At 38.8% G+C, this 18,025-nt stretch overlaps 1 pseudogene; it reads right to left on the reverse strand.

The window, feature by feature from the left end:
- Positions 1-2,701: 2,701 nt before the first annotated feature.
- The window catches only part of LOC129404981 (EF-hand domain-containing protein D1-like), a 101,766-nt pseudogene continuing 86,442 nt past the window's right edge, over positions 2,702-18,025 (reverse strand).

Genomic DNA, 18,025 nt, shown 5'->3' on the forward strand with positions numbered 1-18,025 from the left:
AGTTAAATCTCTAGGTTGAAAAATCCTGTAATTCTAAGACCTAGATACTGCTGTGATTAACAAGATCTTTACATTAATAATATTATGCTATTCTTCCATTTTTTTCAATCAAGTAGTTGACTCCTTAAAAGTTCTTGCCTAATTTTTAATCATGAAGAGTTGACAATTTTGATGGTGGCATTTTGGAAGCAAAGTTCCTGCTTAGCAGTATTTTCTCTATTTCTTCTTGGTTGTGCTCAATTCTTATCTTTGCATCTTGTCAGTGGGTCTATAAGCTGGTAACTTCTAAGCTCAAAGGTGTTCCATTGGGTTTGTATGTGCCTGGATATCAATCCGAAAAAGGTTAGTGTTTAGAATAATTGATATTATAATCTTAGCTTCTAAAAGCTACAAAGAAATAGCATTCCACTTGTGATTTGTATTGTGTTCCAACTTGGGTAGGCTATTGTTCATAGTTATTCAATCAAACAATTGAATAAGGTTGTTGTGAATTTATTTCATAGATGTGATTAGTCCTTTTAATCAGTTGACTCGAACTCAAGGAGATTATCCTCTGACCTTGGTGGGCTCGAAGGTTTTAGGGGCAAAACTAGGTATCCTGGAAGAAGAGATTCCTCATTCCAGGATGGTAGCTTCAGTCTGTGCCTGGATAGTACCAACTTGTCTTTTCTGAAGAACCAGTCTTGTGGAATTCAGATCTGCTTAGCTATACCTCACAACTGTGTCACCTAGTTCTTGTAATGCATCTCTTCCTGATGCTTCTATTTCTCAAATAGACTTCTGACAGATAAAAACCTCTTACCTCATTTAACAAACCAAGTTATTGGTATTTAATTTTCAGAATTCACTAATGGTGAAGTTGTGTACCTTGACTACTATCCTTGGAATTTCACTAGAATAATCCTATTTTTATAGATACTAGAGTAGAGGGGTAAGGACCCCAGACTCCTGATTCCAGGCATCTAAATATAACTATTATGGCTTTGTCTATATGATCATCATTGTTTGTTTGCTTTTTGAATTACTGGGGATGCAATAGAGGGTGTTGCACATGCTCTACTGCTGAGCTATACTCAACCGGGATCATGATTTTTAGATGGCTTTGTGTAACATTGAATGCCCTGATATAAATATAGTAACCATCACATAGTACCTATTGAATCTCAGAAACAAAATTACCTTAGATTTTACAGAAGATCACCTGAGAAGCTGTAGAGAAATACTGGATATTAGGAGAGTAATTTTAATGAATTAACTAATTAATTAATTTTATTGAATCACGGTGAGATACAGTTACAAAACTTTCATGATTACGTTGCAGTCATACGATGATTGAGCACCTATTCCTCCACCAGTGCTCATTTTCTACTACCAATGTTCCTAGTATCCCTCCCACCACCCCCACCCCACCCCATCTCAGTCCCTGCCTCTGTGGCAGGTACATTCCTTCTTACTCTGTCTCTATTTTTGAGCATTATAGTTTGCAATTGAGATACTAAGAGGCCTTCATGTTTGGTCCTTAATCTACTTTCAGTATGCATCTCCCATACCAAGCCATCTCTTCATCCATCATTTACTCAGTGGTCCTTTCTTCATCCCAACTGCCTTTTCCTAGGAGAGTAATTTTAGCAGCATGTGTGGGTCATAAAGTTCTAGCACAATAATTATTTGCTGTTTTGAAGCAGACTGAGATGCCTTAGGGAACTCTAATGTAGAGTTTCTCAACCTTGGCACTTTTGAAATTTTGGGTAGAGTCATTCTTTATTGTGAGAGATGCCTTATGCACTATAGAATGTTCAAAACGTCTCTAGATCTTTATCCACTAGAAGCCAAAAGAGTCTTCTTAGTTGGGACAAACAAAAATATATCCAGATATTGTCAATGCTTCTGGAGGGTCAAATTACTCCAGCTTAAGAACCATTGATATAAGGGAAGCTAAAAAAAGAACATATATATGTTTTAAAAAATGCTAATAGCTCAGAGGTATTCTTGAAGCAATCAGAGTAAATTCTAGGTTTAGGTCCCATGCTTATCCTAGCATGGGTGTATTTTTATTAAGTTTTAGGGTATGCATACCTTCTCCTAAGTGGGCTGGAACAGAAAGGGGCATTATAAATATTGTTTTAGGATCATGTTTGCATCTTGATAGCATTCATTGAACTCACTGATTAGCTGGATACTCCCTGAGAGCATAGTGGTTCCTCCCTGAGAACAAATTTTCCTCTTTGGGAAGCAGTATAGTACAAGGGTTTAGAGTATAAATATACCCTGATCCCTGTTTCCCTCTCCCTTCACCCACCTTCAAAGAGATAGGAGCTTTGCAACTTACTAGTTATGTTGATTTTGGGCAAAGTTACCTGGTGTTTTTCAAAGTGAACAATACTGCTCTTCCTGGGAAAGTATAGAAACAATACAGGTTATTTTTTGGTAGTCTCAAATCTAATTGTGGAGGACTATTTTCTGTTTGCTTAAAGAATGTAAATTACCAGGGGAGTGCCAACTAATTTTTTCCTGAAAGGGAGCAGAAGGTCCATTAAGTTTAGGAAAACCCTAGACCCTCTAAGCCTTAGGTCCTTATTTCTAAAATGATGACAATCATAAACGCATGGTCATAAAATTAGATGTTTATGGAAAGCATCTGACCCACATCTATTACCTACTGTTATTATTATTATTATTATTGATTTTTTTCGGGTGTTACTTAAGATGAACTTGGTGGCCAGTCAGGTTTGGGAGACCCTGAAAGGAGAGCAGTGAGAGGTTTGCTGCTGTGGGTGGGGAGTTGCTTGGCTGAAATTGAATACAGAGAAGAGGACAGTTCATTTAGCTCCATGGTCTTCAGATCTCCGTTTGCAAAATTGGAGGCAGAGGATGCAGCTGGCCTCTGAGCCTCCGTCAAGTGGACCAGAAAGACTTCAGTGACTGAAATTGGTTTCTTAGGGTCATCGTAGAAGCGGAAGCAAACCCTTACTATTCTCAGGAGCAGCAGATAAACAGTATACATGTCCTAGCAGAAAAATGATAAAGCCAGAGTTTGTGCTCTGAAATAAAGTAGGGGCCCAGTTGCTCAGAATACACTATGAACAGTTCTTCGGTGAATCCTAGAGGGACCCACAGTTGTATGCAACTGGGGTACTGTGTGAAATAGCTCCCTTCTCCCTTTTGGAAAAAGGGTGGCCTTTAGACAAAGTGTACAATCCAGCCTCTGGTTTCTTCTGCCACTGATGTTCAAAAATGAGTTCCCTGCCAAATTACTCAGCTTTTGCGGAGATTGCTTTCATCAAGTCTTGTTAAGAGGGAAAATAACAGAATGTTCTCATTGCTTTCAGATTTACTTTCAAGCAAGCATTTATCGGCCAGAAGGAAATGTTTGTCTTTCCCTGAGCTTGGAGGTAGGTGAATCTCGGAACTAAGAGGTTATGTTTCTTCAAATACTGCTCAGTTCAACACCATCACTATTCCCTTTTCATTGCTAGAGATTAGCGGCTAGGAAAATGGAGACTCAATTTGGGCATACAGACAGAAAAGTGGTTGGTAAGAAAACTGTCAGATCTCAATCAGTGTTTAAAGATTCCAGGCTTAGCAAAGTGGCTTCTCTCTCCCTCCCATTCAGTATGCTGGGAACTAGAGACAGAGATGGAAAACTACTGCATGAACCTCCCTTAAGTGCTGCTTTTATTATGTAACTCTCTCCCTCAAAGGTTTTTATTGGCTCTCTACTTTTTACCAAACACTAAATTTCTCTGCCTGGATTTTAGGATGGTTCATTATCTGACCCCGTGCTACCTCGCTGGATACAGGTAGCACGGGGTCAGATATTACAGATATTATAGAATGATGAATGAAAATAACTGGTATGTGGGAAGAATAATTATCTTCTACTAATACTTTTTCTATTTTCAAAAGCTACTGCTTTTGTTTGCTCAGTACCAATCCATGATCTTTCGTTTGCAAGTAATGGTATCTTTATCTAAAGGAAAAAATTCTGTTTTTCAGGTTAGAGATTAGTGGGGGAACTAGTGTTTCATCTCCCTAACCAAGAAGTTAGTTTGCAAATATATATCTGATTTAAATTGACTTAAAGAGACATCAATTTCTGGAATTTTCAAACAGGATCTATAAAAAAATATTGACCCTTCGTTTTTATTGAGTGTCATAACATTATATAGAACAGTTCTCATTTAACTTTGTATTAAAATTTACAGGAAATATTTCAATATGAAACAGTTGTCATTGAACTCCTTTACTTGTTTTAATTTGTTTCTGGGCCACACCCTGTGATGGTCAAAATTTACTCCTTATCATAGAATTACTGGAAGGAGAGGAAAAAAGAGAAAGGGGAAGAAGAGCTAGCAGAAGAGACTCTAGCCAGTCTAAGGAGGGAAGTTTGTGCTCAGCTCAGGAGCCCCAGAGAGGGCAAAGGAAAAAAACTCAGAGCATAGGAAGGCACATTGTAATCACACTGGCAAGAACCAAAGTGAAAGACCGATTAAAGTGGCAAGAGAATTGCTAAGGGATTGTATGCATTTTGACATTGAATTTTTGATGTTGATGTTTTTATTTACATCTGTAGATATTTTTATTACTGATGAATGCAGACACTCAAGCATTTTCTATTATACATTTTCTTATAGAAAGTTAAATTATTGACATTTTCTTATATAAAGTTATTTCCTTTCTTAAAATAAAAGACTCAGTACTTTTATAGCCGGATTCAGATATTCCCCTTTAAATTTTCTTAATTCTTTTCACTCTTACTAAAATTTAATTTGTAGGATTTACTTATTTTATGTGAATTCTATTAGCACAGAATTATCTATGATATTCTTTAAATTTATATCTTGTAAAAGATTAACCTTTGAGTGGGAGGGATACTGGGATCATCGGTGGTGGAAAGTGGGCACTGGTGGAGGGATGGATACTTGAGCATTGTATGACTGAAACATAAGCACGAAAGTTTGTAAGTCTGTAATTGTACCTAACTCTGATTCACTAATAAAAAATTTTAAAAAAGATGTCTTTGAAAAATTATTTGATTTACAATTTTGCAAAATTTTAGATTAGCTCTATTCATCTATATAAGTATAGGTGTCACCCCTACACACACACACACACACACACACACACACACACGCACACACACACACACCTGATCTCTCCTATGTGTGGGAAAAAGAAGCATATGTATATTTTTTATTGAATCACCATGAAAAAAGTTACAAAGCTTTCAGGTTTAAGTCTCAGTCATACAATGATCAAACCCCCATTCCTTCACCAGTGCACATGTTCCACCACCAAGAACCCCAGTATACCTCCCATCCCACCCCCACCCCCACCTGTGTGGCTAATGATCTTTACTTTACTCTCTCTATACTTTGATTACATTCAATATTTCAACAGAAAGCTCACTACTATTATTTGGAATTTCCCCCCAACAAGCAAACCTGCTAAAAAGGCATCATTTGATAATTTGTTTTTCATTGCTGAGAATGAAGAGCATATGAGGTTTTGGATTACTGATATTTTAGTAATTAAGTCCAGAGAAATTTCTGCCAGAAGTTGCATCACTGCAAGCTTGTACCTCCGGTTAGTGGGCTCCATAAGATGGCGGTCGGCACACAGCCACCGCTGCTGCCAACACCACCACCTTGGAACAAAAAGGCTGAGAGAGAAAAAACTTTCCCCTCCCAGGGTGGCATGAGGTTGCTGCTCAGTTCACAATCTAGAGGCATTTCTGTAAGAAGCCACTGGGTGCTGAAAGTAGTTAGTAGGCCTCCGGGATCATGGTCTTTTAGGAGCAGAGGAGCCGTTCCTGTGCAGCCAGTCTGGGTCCGTCTGGGCGAGAGCGCGCTGGTAACACCTCCCCATCCTGAGATCTCCCGATTGCCAGTCACTGCCAAAAGCATATTTATAGAATAGTAAATAGCCAAAATCATCCAAACTGAAGTTTTGTTTATTGAACTGTGCTTACATGGACAAAGGGGGAGGGTATATGATAGGAGGGGCCATCAGTGGAGGGAAGCTGGTTCTTTTGAGACAGTTGCGGTATTGGAATGAAGTATACACGAGAAATGTAATTAATATTATAAATCATGACAATTCAATAAAAATGGTTAAATAAAGTTGTAAGAAAAAAACTAAACCTGGGCTGGAGTGATAGCATAGCGGGTAGGGCGTTTGCCTTGCACGCGGCCAACCTGGGTTCAAATCCCAGCATCCCATATGGTCCCCTGAGCACCACCAGGAGTGATTCCTGAGTGCAGAGCCAGGAGTAACCCCTGTGCATCGCCAGGTGTGACCCAAAAACCAAAAAAAAAAAAAAAGAAAAAACTAAACCTTAAGTTCAAGGGAAACATAAATTTCACAAAAGGGTTCTCACATGAAATCTTGTAGGTAAAAAGAGAAAAGAATGGTATATTAAATGTACTGAGTAAAGAAAACCTTCAATCTAGAGTCCCTTATCTTCCAAGGCTGACACTCAAGTTTGAGAGGGGGATTAAAAACACTTTCAAACAAGAACTTAAGACTTTTTTTGTATCTGTACCAACAACGAGAAACCAATACATAGTGACTTCCCAAATGTTGCCCTTCCTGACAAGAGGGATAGCTTATACACGTGCTGTGTGCAGGATGCTCAGGATCAATGCCCTGCTGTGCATGGACCCCTAGAACTATTAGAACAGACCCTAGAGCTGTATATCAGACCTTAGCACCAATATGACTTGTTCAAAACAGCAAAAAGAAATTTCTATCTTTCCAGATTTCTGTGTTCCAGGAGTTGCTTCAGATTACCTACTCATTTTTACAGAAAACAGCAGGTTTTCCTTAAATGATCGTTGCCATTTGGTTGCGTGGTGATAGAAATTGATTATGGACATAACTTATTTCACCATTGTGATGACATCAGCTATCTGTGATAAACATATCTCTCATGTGAGTGAAAAGAAATATTATATATATAAATATGTATATAAATGTGAATGTGACAGATGTATACACATATTTATAAACACATTATTAGGTTAGAATAATAAGAGAACACATAAAAATTAAATACAATAACCCTTGAGCACTGACAATCAAATGTCCACTTCTTTGTTTTTTATAATGTAGGAGCATTGCTATTTATTCAGCCATTGATTAAGCTGATTGAATTGGGCATGAACTCCACATTACTTTTTAAAATTTTTTAAAAATTTTATGTTAATTCAAAATGTTTGATTACATTCAATATTCAAACACCAATCCTACCACCATACACCTTCCCACCACCAAATTTGGGATGTTTCTATCCCAAACCCCAATCCCTGTCCCAAAACACAACTGAAATAATATATTTCGCATTGTCTGTTATGAAGAACTACTGAATATGCTTACAAAAAAGTGTTTATATAGGAAACAGTGTGAAGATTGTTCTATTTTGGCAGGAGCCATTAAGACATTTTATAGGATATCACTAACATCTTGCTAAAGTTTGGGTGATGTCATCTTTGGTGTATATATCTGAAAATATGTATATGTGCATATATATTTCCCTCTATGATTTGTTGCCTACTATCTGAACTCTATCAAATGTGGTGTGGTAATTATGGGGAATGGGTAGGGAGTGTTTTATGATGTGTCGCGCAGCTGCTTTTGTGGCTGTGCAGTCCAGGAATGTGTTTACTCATATGAGAGGCTCAGCCCAAACGCTGGGGAGCGGCCTTGAGCGTGGCGGCAGTTGGGTTGTGGAGGTTTTTGGCTGCTAGAGCTGGGTCCCTTGGGGCAGGGAGGGCTCTCATCTGCCCCCTTTTGGGTGCCCCAGTGAAGACAGCCTGGCACGTGGCCAAGACATTCTGTGGCGCTCTCTTTTGGGAGTTTTAGTTTATAGTCCCTGGGTCTTTGCCATTGATGAGATTACATGGCACCGGGGGCAGTTTGTGGGTGTGACTGCCAAGTTACTGGAAAACTGGGGATCTTGGGGGAGGAGGCCCAGTCCCAATCCAAGTGGGTCTAGAGCTCTCATACAGGTTTCGTTCCCACCTACCTCTGCACTACAGGCCCTAACTGCGTCTTTTGATCTCTTTTGAGATTTATGGGTCTCTGAAATAAAGCCAATAATTGAGTCTATATAGCTAAACCAGAGATGGTTTGTGGGTGTGTCTCCCACATATCTAACTTTTGGACGTTTAATTTCTTGGTAAACTTGGCCCCAAGTTATTGGGGTCTGGCCAAAGGCACAGCAGCAATTTTGGGGTATCTGGAAGTCTAAAGTCACCATCAGGCTGCTGATGCACTTGCCCCGCAGGTACAGGTTGACCTGCTGGCGCCACTATACTCCCCTGTCCACTTCTTTTTGTGTGATAATTCTATTGCCATGCAAGTCTGATTGAATTATATCTTTTATGCATGTGTTTTAGATATAGATTAGAAAAATTCAGTTTAATAGCTTCAGAAAACTATTAACTTTAATAGGAATTATCTTTATGTTAATAGTGTGAAAAAATAACATTTGACTTTACCAATTAAAAATAATTAATAGGGAGCACGTTAAATTATGTCAAGAAAAGTTGTGCACAGTGAAATTTATGACTGACAAATTTATAAAAATTCTGTGCATATGTACAACAAACCACTGAAGAATATCAAATTATACAAGTAGATGAAAAGCTTGGATAAGGTTGAAGTAGGGAAAAAAAGTGCTTATAATATGTTTCCAATGCTGTTGTGTGTCCCTCTGAGTGGGAACATCATTTCATCCAAGTTTTTACTAAGAGTACCATTCTTTGGGGATTAGATCTGATTAAATAACAAATTAGTTAGTTTCCCTCTAAACTGCCCTGAAAAACTGAGTCACCAATTTTGTCCTCTATCTTATTCTGCAATTTTTCTTTTTGCCCAGATCAAAAAAGAATCAATTATTCTCTACCAAAGAAAGTTAAAAAGGGGGAGAAGGGACAGTGGAACTATGCTGGTGCGGGGTTTATTGGCTCTTTAGGATTGGGAATGGTGAAGGAGCCTTGCAAGCATCAAATAATAATTTTATTATTATTTATACAATAGATATATTGTACTTCTCTTTATCAATAAAATCTGGGGAAAGGATATATATATATGCATACTTGTGTGGCATATATATATGGTACATTATATATATGCATATATATGTATATATATATATATACCAATGTCATCACTGTCATCCTCTTGCTTATCTATTTGCTCGAGCAGGCACCAGTAATGTTTCCATTTTGAGACTTCTTGTTACTGTTTTTGGCATATCGAATATGCCACGGTTAGCTTGCCAGGCTCTGCCGTGCAGGCGAGATACTCTCAGTAGCTTGCCAGGCTCTCCAAGAGGGGCGGAGGAATCGAACCCGGGTTGGCTGCATGCAAGGCAAATGACCTACTGCTGTGCTATATAAATGAATATATGGACTGGAGTGATAGCACAGAAAGTAGGGCGTTTGCCTTGCACACAGCCGACCCAAGTTCGATTCCTCCGTCCCTCTCGGAGAGCCTGGCAAGTTACCGAGAGTATTTGCCTGCAAGGCAGAGCCTGGCAAGCTACTTGTGGCATATTCAATATGTCAAAAACAGTAGAAACAAGTCTCACAATGAAGACATTACTGGTGTCTGCTCGAGGAAATCGATGAACAAAGGGACGACAGTGCTACAGTGCTACTATGCATCTTGAAGAACATGAAGCTATGCAATTCACTACAAATTAATGAAACTGCAGGGAATCATGCAAAGCAAATGAAGTCAGAGGGAGGACAAACCTGGATGACCTTAGTCATCTATGGAATATAGTGCAACAAAACAAGAGAAAAGAAAGTACCAAACAATGATAAATAAATCCTTAACCTTGAATTAAAATACTGATGGTCAAACAGTATTGGGTGGAGGGAATGGACAGAATAATTACTGGACAAGAGGTGATATAGGAAAGTGGTTGGAGGTTGTTGATACTTGGTGGTGGTGGGTACAATAACTTTGTACAATACAACATACTTTGGCATTAATATGATTATCTAATTCAAACTATAACAATTAAAAATATTGGGAAATTTTCTACCAATCACTTTTGACTGTGGTATTATGTGAAAGAAACTAATTATGAACATTAAAAACGTGGAGCATTGCAGTTAGTATATTTTAGTGATGCCTAGTTTATAGTTAAGTTCAGATGAAGCTCACCAAATGATTAAAAATTTCTAGGTAAAAATCCAACAGAATTTCAAGTTTAACACTATTTTTTTTGGTGGGGAGAAAGGATTGGATGCTTGCAAAAACTTTTTCATTTTAAAAATCATAGCTGTACTATCACAGCTTTCAGAATTCCTCCATGAACTCTGATTAAGTTGTATCTGCTGGTATACAAATACACAGTGCCTTATAGTTTTCCTTTACAGTGCTCATCAAAGTTTGGAGGCAGCTATTTATTAGCCAGTGATTTGTGTGAATATTTGGGTTAAGTTAACTTCCTCTGTGTCCTACACCAAGTTTAAATAGAGTATTTTTTTTTACTTTAAACGAAAAGGAAAAGTACATAATAATGTGCAGGAAACAATAATTCAGAGTCTCAAGAGCAATTGAAGGAAAAACTAAACAATTTGACATCAGATCTAACTTCCAAAAAATGGTGTTCTTAGATAAACCCTGGATGAAGTTACAGAGAGACATAAGAGCAGCATTTAAAACAGGTTATAATCACTATTTTCCTACTTCATTTGTGTCCAAGCTTTTCACCCACTTACATAATTTAATATTTAGCATCTAAATATTAAAATGTTAATTAATTTAATTTAAGATTAAGGTTAATCATGTCTGGTACATGTAGGCACCCATAAAACTTTTTTGCAGTATGGAATCAGTGAAGAGAAATACTCTTGTTGGTGAGAAAATAAAAATGATCTGAATCTTTTGAAACCAGAAAAGCTTGGTGATTTTACTCCCTGCTGCCTTGGAAGGCCTATTTTCTTGGTCATAATCAGAAAGATAAGCTGGCAAATAACTATCAAATGCAGCTGGTCTGAACTCTGGGAAACAACCTCTTGCAGACACATATCTCAGCCTCTAGTATTGCTTAAGTCCAAACATTAAACTTTGTAAATAGAGTGTGATGAGAAAAGTAGTGATTTAAATCAGAACAAGAGGTCTGCATCCCCCGAGTTTCTGAAGCCACCCCCAGCCCGCCCTGTGCACCCCGTCTCCCGAACCGGCTCTGTAACTGCGCACGTCCTTCAGGTACGAGGACCATCCCTCGGCCACGCCCTTCCGTCCCCCCCCTCAACACGAAGACACTGGGGGCGTGGCCTGTGTCTTAGTGGGCATGGTCTCAAAGTGGGCGTGGCCTACTCTCGGAGCTGCGGCCGCTAACGCGACCGCAGTTATTCTTTGCTCCCTCAGCTCAATCGGTACTGTGTATTTCTTTGAAAATTCACTTTTACGATCTCAAACACTTATGCAAAATAGCCATTAGCTTAGGCTGACACTATAAAAGCTGTCAGTGAATAAGGGAAGTTTAGCACAATCGGAGCCCCTTCTTCCCACAAGAAGGAAGAGGAATAAATACTTACAAAGTTCCAACTCTATACTTTTGTAACAATATGAAGAAGCAGCGAAAATCCCCTCTGAGAAGAGAGGGGGAAGAAAAGATACCAGAAACCTCAACAGGGGCTACTCACATCTACGACCTCTCAGATAAACAATTCAGAGAGGAAATCTGGAGGAGAGTCGACCTACTCCAAGCAAATATGGAACAGACATCCAATAAATTAAGGGAGGAGATGTATGAAGCGCTGGAACGGTCCTCCAAGAAAATCAAGGAAGAAATAAGAGCGGAAATTTCAAACCTTCGAACGGAAGTGTCACAAATAAAGGAATCGGTAGATGAAATAAAAATCTCACTAGATGCCCTCAACAGTAGAATGACTATAGCCGAAGACAGAATCAGCAATCTGGAAGATGAGCTGCAGAAGGCTTATAGACAACAACAAATCATGGCCTAAGACCTCAAAATGGCTATAGAGCGAATCAGAGCCCTGGGAGATGACTTCAAGAGGAACAACATAAGAATCATTGGAGTACCAGAACCACGGGGAAGTAACCCCAATGAAAAAAACACAGTCAAAGACATCATTGCTAAGAAATTCCCAGAGCTGGAGAAGGCAGGCATCCAGATACAAGGAGTACCGAAGAGTACCAGCAAAAAGAGACCCGAATAAAAAGACCCCAAGGCATATCATAGTCAGAATGACGGATATCATGGATAGAGACACAATTCTGCAAGCAGCAAGGTCAAGGAAGGAAATCACATACAAAGGAGCACCCCTTAGATTTACGGCCGATCTGTCAGAAGAAACCCTCCGAGCCCGAAGACAATGGTGGGACATAGTGAAAAAACTCAACGAAATGAATGCCTCACCAAGAATACTTTATCCGGCTAAACTCTCACTCAAACTCGAAGGAACCATACACTATTTCTCGGATAAACAACAGGTAAGGAACTTCATAGACTCAAAACCAATCTTGAAGGAAGGTCTAAAGGGGCTACTGTAAGACAAGGAGGAGCCCCATAAGAACAACAAATCCCAAAGAAAGATGACACAAAACCCCATCACAATAATCTCTCTCAATGTCAATTGCCTAAATGCACCCATCAAGAGACACAGAGTGGCAAAATGGATCCGGAAATTAAACCCAACATTCTGTTGCCTGCAAGAAACACACCTGAACAAACAGAGTAAACATAGACTCAAAGTCAAAGGATGGAAAACAATCCTGCAAGCAAACAACCCCCTTAAAAAAGCTGGAGTGGCCATCCTGGTATCCGACAACATAAATTTCAGGATGAAAAAGATCAAAAGGGAAAGCGAAGGTCATTTTCTGTTTATCAAGGGATATGTACAACAGGAAGAAATCACACTCTTAAACGTATACACTCCTAACGAACGACCGGTTAAATATTTAAAACAACTCCTAACAGACTTCAAAGAGGACATCACTAACAGCACAATTGTAGTCGGAGACTTCAATACGGCCTTATCGCCTCTAGATAGATCCACAAGAACAAAACTCAACAAGGAAACACTGACTCTGAAAGAAGAAACTGAAGAGAGAGGCCTAATAGACCTATACAGGGCCTTACACCCCAAAAAGAAAGAATACACATTCTTTTCCAGTGCACACGGAACATTTTTTAAAATAGACCATGTACTGGGCCGCAGAACATACCTCAATAGAATCGGAAAAATAGAAATTGTATCAACCATCTTTTCAGACCATGATGCGCTGAAGATAGAAGCTAACCACTCACAAATACGGAAAATCAAATCAAACACCTGGAAATTAAACAATTCAATTTTGAACAATGAGTGGGTCAGGAAGGAAATCAAGGAAGAAATCAAAAGATACTTAGAAACAAATAAGAATGAAGACACGAGCTACCAAAACCTATGGGACGCAGCTAAAGCCGTGTTAAGGGGAAAATTTATAGCTCTCCAAGCTTTCCTCAGGAAGGAAGAAAGGACCCACATAGATAGCTTGACTTCACGACTCAAGACCTTAGAAAAGGACCAGAAAAAGGAACCCAAACCAGACCGAAGGAAAGAAATAATAAAAATTAGAGCAGAAATTAATGACATGGAAACCAAAAAAACAATCCGAAAGATCAATGAAACAAAGAGTTGGTTCTTTGAGAAAATAAATAAGATTGATAAACCGCTAGCAAGACTCACAAAGAAAGAAAGAGAGAAAACTCTAATAAATCGAATCAGAAATGAAAAGGGGGACATCATAAGAGAAACCAGTGAGACTCAAAAGATCATTAGAGACTACTTTGAAGGTCTTTACGCCACAAAAAAGGAGAACCTAAAAGAAATGGATGGATTCCTTGATTCCTACAATCTCCCAACACTGAAGAAAGAAGACCTGGAATACCTGAATAGACCCATCAATGTTAAGGAAATTGAAACTGTAATCAAAAACCTCCCCAAAAACAAAAGCCCAGGCCCAGATGGTTTCACTGGCGAATTCTTCCAAACATTTAAAGAAGACCTATTGCCTGTTTTCCTCAAACTTTTCCAGGAAGTTGAAAAAACAAGAACTCTCCCAAACAGTTTCTATGAAGCACATATCTCCCTAATACCAAAAGCAAACAAAGACATCACTAAGAAAGAAAATTACAGACCAATTTCCCTGATGAACACAGATGCGAAGATCCTCAACAAAATACTAGCAAATAGGATCCAACAACTCATCAAAAAGATCATACATCACGACCAAGTGGGATTCATCCCAGGGATGCAAGGATGGTTTAACATTCGGAAATCAATCAACATAATCCAGCATATCAACAAAAGGAAAGATAAAAACCATATGATCATATCAATAGATGCAGAGAAAGCATTTGACAAGATCCAACATCCTTTCATGATGAAAACCCTCGCCAAAATGGGGTTTGGAGGAACTTTCCTCAAGATAGTCGAAGCCATCTATCACAAGCCTACGGCAAGCATTATCCTCAATGGGGAAAAACTAAGGGCCTTTCCTCTGAGATCAGGCACAAGACAAGGATGCCCACTCTCACCACTCCTCTTCAATATAGTACTGGAAGTACTTGCGATAGCTATTAGACAAGAAAAAGAGATTAAGGGCATCCAGATAGGAAAGGAAGAAATCAAACTCTCACTATTTGCAGACGACACGATACTATATCTAGAGAAGCCTAAAACCTCTACTAAGAAACTCTTAGAAACAATAGACTTATACAGTAAAGTTGCAGGCTACAAAATCAATACCCAAAAATCCATGGCCTTCATATATGCAAACAATGAGGCAGAGGAAAGGGACATGAAAAAAGCAATCCCATTCACAATCGTGCCCCAGAAAATCAAGTACCTCGGAATCAGCTTAACTAAAGAAGTAAAGGACCTCTACAAAGAAAACTATATAACTCTACTCCATGAAATCAAAGAGGACATGAGGAAATGGAAACATATACCCTGCTCGTGGATAGGGAGAATCAATGTTGTCAAAATGGCAATACTCCCTAAAGCATTATACAGATTCAACGCGATCCCTATAAGGATACCCATGACATTCTTCAAAGAAATGGATCAAGCAATCCTAAAATTCATATGGAATAACAAACGTCCAAGGATAGCTAAAAAAATTCTTGGGAAAAAGACAATGGGAGGCATCACCCTCCCCAACCTCAAGCTTTACTACAAAGCAGTAACAATGAAAACAGCATGGTACTGGAACAAAGGCAGAGCTGTAGACCAATGGAACAGGGTGGAATATCCCTACACACAATCTCAAATGTATGATCATCTAATCTTTGATAAGGTAGCAAGAGATGTGAAATGGAGCAAGGAAAGCCTCTTTAACAAATGGTGCTGGCACAACTGGACAACCACATGCAAAAAAATGGGTTTAGACCTTGACCTGACACCATGCACAAAAGTCAGAACAAAATGGATTAAAGACCTCAACATTAGACCACAAACCATAAGGTACATTGAAGACAAGGTCGGCGAAACCCTCCACGATATTGAAGATAAAGGTATCTTCAAAGGTGACACGGAACTAAGCAATCTAGTAAAAACAGAGATCAACAAATGGGACTACATTAAACTAAAAAGCTTCTGCACCGCAAAAGATACAGTGACCAGAATCCAAAGACTATCCACAGAATGGGAAAGGATATTTACACAATACCCATCAGATAAGGGGTTGATATCAATGGTATATAAAGCACTGGTTGAACTCTACAAGAAGAAAATATCCAACCCCATCAAAAAATGGGGCAAAGAAATGAACAGAAACTTTACCAAGGAAGAAATACGAATGGCCAAAAGGCACATGAAAAAGTGCTCTGCATCACTAATCATCAGAGAGATGCAGATCAAAACAACCATGAGATACCACCTCACACCACAGAGACTAGCACACATCCAAAAGAACAAAAGCAACTGCTGTTGGAGAGGATGTGGGGAGAAAGGGACCCTTCTTCACTGCTGTTGCGAATGCCGACTGGTTCAGCCCTTCTGGAAAACAATTTGGACGATTCTCAAAAAATTAGATATTGAACTCCCATTTGACCCAGCAATACCACTGCTGGGAATATATCCCAGAGAGGCAAAAAAGTATAATCGAAACGACATCTGCACATGTATGTTCATCGCAGCACTGTTTACAATAGCCAGAATCTGGAAAAAACCCGAATGCCCCAGAACGGATGACTGGTTGAGGAAACTTTGGTACATCTATACAATGGAATACTATGCAGCTGTTAGAAAAAAGGAGGTCAAGAATTTTGTAGTTAAGTGGATGGGCATGAAAATTTTCATGCTGAGTGAAATGAGTCAGAAAGAGAGAGACAGACATAGAAAGATTTCACTCATCTATGGTATATAGGGTAACAGAGTGGGAGACTAACACCCAAGAACTCTAGAAATAAGTACCAGGAGGTTGACTCCATGGCTTCGAGGCTGGCCTCACGTTCTGGGGAAAGGGCAACTCAGAGAAGCAATCACCAACTATAATGTAGTCGAAGGCCATGCGGGGGAAGGGAGTTGCAGGCTGAATGAGGGCTAGAGACTGAGCACAGTGGCCACTCAACACTTTTCTTGCAAACCTCAACAGCTAATTAGAGAGAGAGAACAGAAGGGAATGCCCTGCCACAGTGGCAGGGTGGGGTCCGGGGGGAGATGGGATTGGGGAGGGTGGGAGGGATGCTGGGTTTACGGGTGGTGGAGAATGGGCACTGGTGAAGGGATGGGTTCCCGAACTTTGTATGAGGGAAGTATAAGCACAAAAGTGTATAAATCTGTAACTGTACCCTCACGGTGATTCTCTAATTAAAAATAAATAAATTAAAAAAAAAGATAGAATGGTCAAGAAGAAAAGATAGTTTTTACAGTAGTATAGTCAGAAAAATATTAGAGAAATAAAAATTGTGGTGATGAGAAATGGTTGGATTCAATATTATACATATTAAAATATATTTTTGAAGATAAAAAAAAATAAATCAGAACAAGAAAGGAGTCAGAGGGCAGTTTCCAGACTGTGAAGAAATCACATCATTCTTTCTTTAGGATTGCTATGTATAGACAGCTTTCCAGCCAGACCCTTGCCACACCGAGCAGCGTTACTATTGGACCGTCATAAATAAAAGGGGTGTCCAGAGGAGATTTTTCTGTTTTTCATTGAATCACTTATATTTCTTATAAATTGTATCTCAGAGGGATTTCTTCATGGTCCTGTTTTGTCTTCTCTTCCTTTGTCATAGCTTCTTATTCCTCCCCTAGCTCCAGGCTCCAGCTCTTTTCGGGCTAGTTCCAAGTTCCTTGAGGTTTTTTAGAAGATGCCTAGTCGATTCTAATGAGTTCCTCTTACGATTCTTCATATAGTTTCTTCAGATTCTTCATGGTTGAGAAGTCTTAAAATAATTTTTAAAATCATTCTTTTGTTAATTTTTATTCCTTTAATAATTGTAATTTTTTGTGAAATGTTCTGTAAGCAAAGTCTCTTTTCTGTCTTTAACTCTGCCTACCAGCTGGAAAATGTTGCATAGTTCCCAATAGTGGGATTTGTGGAATACAGTTTCAGGAGGTGTTTACTTCTTCACTTCTCAGCGGATATTGAGTTAAGAGCTACTCTGTGCCAGGTTCTGTGGATTTTAATTTGTGAATTTTTTATTTGAGATCTTTTTCACATACGAGACGTTTACAGTGTAAGGAGAACACACTGTCAAGTAAAGGCTAGCAATTTTTTTCCTGTAAGGAGATAGACAATAATTTTTTGGATTTGTTTTCTTTTCAAACCAAATGGTCTTTGATTCAACTACAAAATTTGACTGTTGTAGAATGAAAAGCAATCGTAGACAATACATTAATAAACGAGCATGGAGCATGGCTGTGTTCCAATAAAACTATTTATAGATCTTGAAATTTGAATCTCATGCAATTTTTCAATATCAAAAAATAGTGTTCATCTTATTTTTTTCCCAACTACTAACAAAAGCAAAGAATTCTTC

The sequence above is a fragment of the Sorex araneus genome, chromosome 5, assembly GCF_027595985.1.
Source record: "Sorex araneus isolate mSorAra2 chromosome 5, mSorAra2.pri, whole genome shotgun sequence".
In the NCBI taxonomy this organism is placed as follows: Eukaryota; Metazoa; Chordata; class Mammalia; order Eulipotyphla; family Soricidae; genus Sorex; species Sorex araneus.